Source organism: Tachyglossus aculeatus, chromosome 23, assembly GCF_015852505.1.
Source record: "Tachyglossus aculeatus isolate mTacAcu1 chromosome 23, mTacAcu1.pri, whole genome shotgun sequence".
Taxonomy (NCBI): domain Eukaryota; kingdom Metazoa; phylum Chordata; class Mammalia; order Monotremata; family Tachyglossidae; genus Tachyglossus; species Tachyglossus aculeatus.
This window is the reverse complement of record NC_052088.1, coordinates 8,888,423-8,895,850: the sequence shown is the minus strand read 5'-3', so window position 1 is coordinate 8,895,850 and position 7,428 is coordinate 8,888,423.

The following is a 7,428-nucleotide window of genomic DNA, read 5'->3' as shown; positions in this document are numbered from 1 at the left end:
CCATAAAAACAAAACAAAACAAAAAACTAAGAAACTTCAGGGGCCTGAGGCGCAAATAGGGGGTAGGGGTCACAGTGATTTGGTGATACAGGGGAGGGGGTCCAGAACTCAAGTAAATGGGGAAAAAATGTAAGAGCTGAAGAGGAGATGGAGGGCAGAAAGAGATGGGAGATGGAGAGAAACTTTACCTGGATTGCAGGAGTGGCACGACAATATGGGTAAAAATAAAAGGCACCATGCTGTCGAGGAATTCACACTTGGTATCCCTAATTCCCAACTGCCTAAACTAGATCAAACCAACCTCCGCTTCTCATATTTCCATCTCTATTTTGATATCATCCTCAGCCCCTGACTATTCAGGGTAGGTTAGACTAATCACTCCATTCATTTATTGTGATCTCCCTCTTAGTCGATACACTTTTATGTCCACCTCTGCTGCTAGCGGGTAAGCTGGTTTTGAGCAGGGAATATGATCCAGACATTCTTTCTCAGCAGGTGCTCAATAAATGCCATGATTAGTTCTTCTCCTACAATTAAATCCCCTCTGTCCCAGAGTGATCCTCTTTGTCATCCGTTAAAAAAACAGTTGTGCCAATCCCTAAGCAGTTCCAAGCTTTCTTTGCTGGTCTGCAGGGCAGAAACATTAATCACTCAAGAAAGAAACTCTTATACCTCCTTTATATATTCTGAAAGAACTCCTACTATCCGACCATCAGATTTATCCTTCTCGTCATCAGTGGTATTATTTGAATACTAACTAGGCACAGAGCACTGTACTATGTGCTTGGGAGAGTAATAATAATAATTATGGTATTTGTTAAGTGCTGGCTATGCTTCAGGCACTGGTCTAAGCACTGGGGTAATAATAATAATAATGATGATGGCATTTGTTAAGCGCTTACTATGTGCAAAGCACTGTTCTAAGCACTGGGAGGGGATACAAGGTGATCAAGTTGTCCCATGTGGGGCTCACAGTCTTAATCCCCATTGTACAGATGAGGTAACTGAGGCTCAGAGAAGTTAAGTGACTTGCCCAAGGTCACACAGCAGACGTGGGGGAGCCGGGTATCTTCAAGGTGGGATGCAGTCCCTGTCCCATGTGGAGTTCACACTGTAGGTAGGAAGCAGAAGGACCTAATCCCCATTTTAACAGACGAGGGAACCGAGGCCCAGAGAAGTGAAGTGACTTGCCCAACGTCACCCAGCAGACAAGCGGCAGAGCCGGAATTAGAACCCAGGTCCTCTGACTTCTAGGCTTGTGCTGTTTCCATTAGGCCACGCTGCTTCTCTATACAACAGAGTTAACAGTCATATTCCCTGCTCTCAACCCTTCCAAGTTCTCCCCCAGATGACTCCTTTGGGGCCCACCCTCCTGTGACCTTTACCCGCTGGCTTTTTTCCAAGGTTAGTGAGCCAAGACACTTCTCCTCCTTCTTAGCCTCTGTCTCTCGCATTCTTAGAAACAATCAATCATATTCATTGAGCGCTTACTATGTGCAGAGCACTTGGGAGAGTACCATAGAACAGAGCTGGAAGACACATTTAATAATAATAATAATAATAATAATAGCATTCGTTAAGTGCTTACTATGTGCAAAGCATTGTTCTAAGTGCTGGGGGGGATACAAGGTGATCAGTTTGTCCCACGTGGGGCTCACAGTCTTCATCCCCGTTTTACAGATGAGGTAACTGAGGCTCCGAGAAGTTAAGTGACTTCCCCAAGGTCACACAGCAGACATGTGGGGGAGCCGGGATTCGAACCCATGACCTCTGACTCCAAAGCCCGGGCTCTTTCCACTGAGCCACACTGCTTTCAAACTCCTATACTCCTTAGTAGTACAATCAACCCTTGGTATTTATTGAACATTTTCTCTGTGCAGAGCACTGTACTAAGAAGGCTACAATAGAGTAAGTAGGTAGGATCTACTTGTGTAGCAGTTTCACCTAGTAGAAAGAACAAGGGCCTTGGAGTCAGTATCTGGGTTCATTTATTCATTCAATCGTATTTATTGAGCGCTTACTGTGGGCAGAGCACTGTACTAAGCTCTTGGAAAGGATAATTCAGCAGTAAAGAGAGACAATCCCTGCTCACACCGGCCTTACAGTCTCGAAGGGGGGAGACAGATATCAATACAGATATCCATCCATACCGCTACCCTGCTCATTCAAGCTCTCATCCTATCCCGTCTGGACTACTGCATCAGCCTTCTCTCTGATCTCCCATCCTCGTGTCTCTCTCCACTTCAATCCATACTTCATACTGCTGCCCGGATTATCTTTGTCCAGAAACGCTCTGGGCATATCACTCCCCTCCTCAAAAATCTCCAGTGGCTACCAATCAATCTGCGCATCAGGCAGAAACTCCTCACCCTGGGCTTCAAGGCTGTCCATCACCTCGCCCCCTCCTACCTCACCTCCCTTCTCTCCTTCTACAGCCCAGCCCGCACCCTCCGCTCCTCCACCGCTGATCTCCTCACCGTACCTCGCTCTTGCCTGTACCGCCATCGACCCCCGGCCCACGTCCTCCCCCGGGCCTGGAATGCCCTCCCTCTGCCCATCCGCCAAGCTAGCTCTCTTCCTCCCTTCAAGGCCCTGCTGAGAGCTCACCTCCTCCAGGAGGCCTTCCCAGACTGAGCCCCTTCCTTCCTCTCCCCCTCGTCCCCCTCTCCATCCCCCCATCTTACCTCCCTCCCTTCCCCACAGCACCTGTATATATGTATATATGTTTGTACATATTTTTTTACTCTATTTATTTATTTAATTTATTTCTACAGATCTATTCTATTTTATTTTGTTAGTATGTTTGGTTTTGTTCTCTGTCTCCCCCTTTTAGACTGTGAGCCCACTGTTGGGTAGGGACTGTCTCTATATGTTGCCAATTTGTACTTCCCAAGCGCTTAGTACAGTGCTCTGCACATAGTAAGCGCTCAATAAATACGATTGATGATGATATCAAAACAAGTAAACAGGCATCAATAAAAATAAATAGAATTATAGATCTATACACATCAAAACAAGGAAACAGGCATCAATAAAAACAAATAGAATTATAGATATATACATATGTACATATGTGCTGTGTGGTGGGGAGGCGGGGGAAGAGCAAAGAGAGTGAGTCGAGTTGACCCGGAGCTGATGAATGGGGGGCTTAGTCTGGGAAGGCCTCTTGGAGGAGGTGAGCCTTCAGTAGGGCTTTGAAGGGGGGAAGAGTGAATGTTTGGCGGATTTGAGGAGGAGGACATTCCCAGCCAGAGGTAGGATGTGGGCCAGGGGCCGATGGCAGGACAGGCAAGAATGAGGCCCAGTGAGGAGGTTAGCGGCACCAGAGGAGCGGAGCCTGTGGGCTGGGCTGGAGAAGGAGAGAAGGGAGGTGAGGTAGGAGGGGGCGAGGTGCTAGCTTTGAAGCCAAAAGTGGGGAGTTTTTGTTTGATACAGATGTTTATAGGCAACCACTGGAGATTTTTGAAGGGGGGAGTGACGTGCCCTGAACGTTTCTGTAGAAAGGTAATCCGGGCAGCAGAGTGAAGTATGGACTGAAGTGGGGAGAGGCAGGTGGTCAGAAAGGAGGCTGATGCAGTAATCCAGTCGGGATAGGATGAGTGATTCTACTAACGTGGTAGCGGTTTGGATGGAGAGGAATGGGTGGATCTTGGCGATGTTGTGAAGGTGAGACTGACAGGCTTTGGTGACAGATTGAATAAGTGGGGTGAAGGAGAGAGCGGAGTCAAGGATGACACCAAGGTTGCGGGCTCATGAGACGGGAAGGATGGTAGTGCCGTCCACAGTGACAGGAAAGTCAGGGAGAGGACAGGGTTTGGGAGGGAAGATAAGGAGCTCTGTCTTGGACTGTGAGCCCGTTGTTGGGTAGGGACCATCTCTATATGTTGCCAACTTGTACTTTCCAAGTGCTTAGTACAGTGCTCTGCACACAGTAAGCGCTCAATAAATACGATTGTATGAATGTGTTGAGTTGAGCTGGGTTCTAATCCCAGCTTTGCCACATGTCTGCTGTGTGACCCTGGGCAAGTCACTTCAGTTCTCTGTGCTTCATCTGTACCTCATCTGTAAAGTGGAGATTAAGAATGTGAGCCTTAGGTGGGACAGGGACTATGTCCAGCCTGATTAGCTTGTATCTACCCCAGTGTTTTGTACAGTGCCTGGCACATAGTAAGCACTTAACAAATACCATTAAAAAAACAACCACACCACCAACAAAAAACTAGTGACCCAAGGCAATCCTCCTCCTTCTTAGCCCTGTTCTCTTGTATACTTAGGAGTTGTACTGTACTCATTAATAGTACAATCAATCTGTGGTATTTACTGAGCACTTTTTTCTGTGCTTTCACTGTACCTAAGTACTACAATAAAGTAGACAAGGTCCCTGCCTTCAAGGAGTTTACAATCTAGTTGGGGAAAGATTTTAACCTGAATTCTCCTGTTTAGCCTTCATTTTTGCTCTCTCCATGTCTCTCTGGCTTTTGGTATCCGGTATTCACCCTACCCTCAGCCCCACAGCATTTACTTACCTATAATCAGACATTAATAGATACCAGTCCCATCTGCTAGACTGTAAGCTCATTGTGGGCAGGAAATGTGTTTACCAACTCTTCAGAGCTCCTTTTCTATCTTCTTCCCCGTCTTCTGTTTCCGTTTGTGCATTTATTCATTCTATCTTATTATTTGAGCACTTATTGTGTGCAAAGCACTGCACTAAGCACTTGGGAGAGTACAATGTAACAATAAGCAGACACATTCCCCACCTAAAATGAGCACAGGTTCCATTTCCTGAACTGGGGAAGGGTGGAAGTGAGGGGGAGGGGGCACTCAGCCTCTCCTATTTCTATAGCCGATGCATTCCTTCAGTAGTCAAATGGCCAGTTCTGGTGGGAAATCATGCGGCCAAGAGTGTTTCTGTAATAATAATAATTATGGTTTTTATAAGTACTTACTATTTTCCTGCACTGTATTTACCCCAGTGCTTAATTACAGTGCTTGACATGTAGAAGGAGCTTAACAAATATATTACTACTACTAGCAATAATAATAATAATCAGTTTGGACTTGGGGTCCATAAGGGGTCCTCAGTCTAAACAGGAGGGAGGAGCATTAATGAGCCCTGTTTTAATAATAATAATAGCATTTATTAAGCACTTACTATGTGCAAAGCACTGTTCTAAGCGCTGGGGAGGTTACAAGGTGATCAGGTTGTCCCATGTGGGGCTCACAGTCTTCATCCCCATTTTACAGCTGAGGGAACTGAGGCCCAGAGAAGTGAAGTGACTTGCCCAAAGTCCCAAAGCTGACAAGTGGCGGAGCCAGGATTTGAACCCACGACCTCTTTGACTCCAAAGCCCGGGCTCATTAGCGTGGCTCAGTGGAAAGAGCAGGGGCTTTAGAGTCAGAGGTCATGGGTTCAAATCCCAACTCCGCCATTTGTCAGCTGTGTGACTTTAGGCAAGTCACTTAACTTCTCTGTGCCTGTTCCCTAATCTGTAAAATGGGGATTAACACTGTGAGCCCCACGTGGGACAACCTGATCACCTTGTAGCCCCCCAGAGCTTAGAACAGTGCTTTGCACATAGTAAGCGCTTAACAAATACCATCATTATTATCAAGCACTTAGTACAGTGCTCTGCACACAGTAAGCGCTCAATAAATACAATTGAATGAATTCCACTGAGCCACGCTGCTTTAGTCATTCAGTCAGTCAATCAGTCAGTTGTATTCATTGAGCACTTACTGTGTGCAGAGTACTGTACTAAGCACTCGAGAGAGTACAGCATAACAATGTAACGGGCATATTTTCTGCCCACAATGAGCTCACAGTCTAGAGCCAGGGAGACAAGCATCAACCCACATAAATGAAATTACAGATAGATACAGAAGTGCTGTGGGGCTGGCGGGGGTTGAGGGGTGGGGGAGTGACTCTCCCAAAGCCACACAGCAGGCAAAGGATCAGAACCCAAATCCCAAGGCTCCTGTTCTTTCCACCTTCTGCTGCTGATTTCTAAAGCACATTCCCGAATGAGAAGCCGCCTGGCCAAGTGGCAAGAGTGGCTTGGAAATCAGAGGTCATGGGTTCTAATTCCGACTCTGCCCCTTGTCAGCTGTGTGACCGTGGGCAAGTCACTTCACTTCTCTGTGCCTCAGTTCCCTCATCTGTCAAATGGGGATTAAGACTGTGAGCCCCACCTGGGACAGCCTGATTACCTTGTATTTACCCCAGCGCTTAGAACAGTGCTTGGCACGTAGTAAGCACTTAACAAATACCATCCAAAGGGGGCACATTGCAGGCTCCAGCTGCTGAGGAATGGTTTGCTTGACTACCTTGTATTTACCCCAGCACTTAGAACAGTGCTTGGCACATAGTAAGCGCTTAACAAATACCATCCAAAGGGGGCACATTGCAGGCTCCAGCCGTTGAGGAGTGGTTTGCTTCACTCCCCCGACCTTGGCCATCCTGTGGGGGACCCCCATCTTCACCCCTTCTGCTTAGTGGGGGGATCTGTTGTTGTCTGCCCTGACCATAAGCCCAACCCAAGATCTTTTCCTCCCAGAGGGGCCGGCCTCTCTCCTCAGTATATGAATTTCAGGGGAATGAGAGGGAGATCTGGCCCAGACTGAGGGAAGAGCTCTCCCTGAGGGGAAGATATGTGAAGATCAAAGGGGAGCAGGCCCTTGGGAGGGAGTTGGGGGGGCTGGAGGGGGAGGGTGTGAAGATCAAACGGCAGACAGGCTGGCTCCTGGCTCCTGGGGATCCTCCAGCTCCACCTCGGTCTCTTCCACTGCCCACTCTCTTCTCTTCCCATTGTCCCTATTCTAGAATTCCTCTTCCCCACTTCTTTCCTTTCATTCATTCATTCAGTCCTTTTCTTGAGTGCTTACTTTGTGCAAAGCGCTGTACTAAGCACTTGGGAAAGTAGAATACAATACTAATAACTGTGGTCTTTGTTAAGCGCTTACTATGGGCCAGGCACTGTATTAAGGACTGGGGTGGATACAAGCCAATCGGGTTGGACGCAGTCCCTGTCCCGTGTGGGGCTCACACTTTTAATCTGCATTGTACAGAGGGGGAAACTGAGGTCCATTCATTCATTCATTCATATTTATTGAGCGCTTACTATGTGCAGAGCACTGTACTATATGTATATATAGGACGGACTTATCAAGACTGTGAGCCCGTTGTTGGGTAGGGACCGTCTCTACATGTTGCCAACTTGTACTTCCCAAGTGCTTAGTACAGTGCTCTGCATACAGTAAGCGCTCAATAAATACGATTGAATGAATGAAATGTTTGTACATATTTATTACTCTAACTTATACATATTTATTCTATTTATTTTATTTTGTTAATATGTTTTGTTTTGTTGTCTGTCTCCCCCTTCGAGACTGTGAGCCCACTGTTGGGTAGGGACCGTCTCTATATGT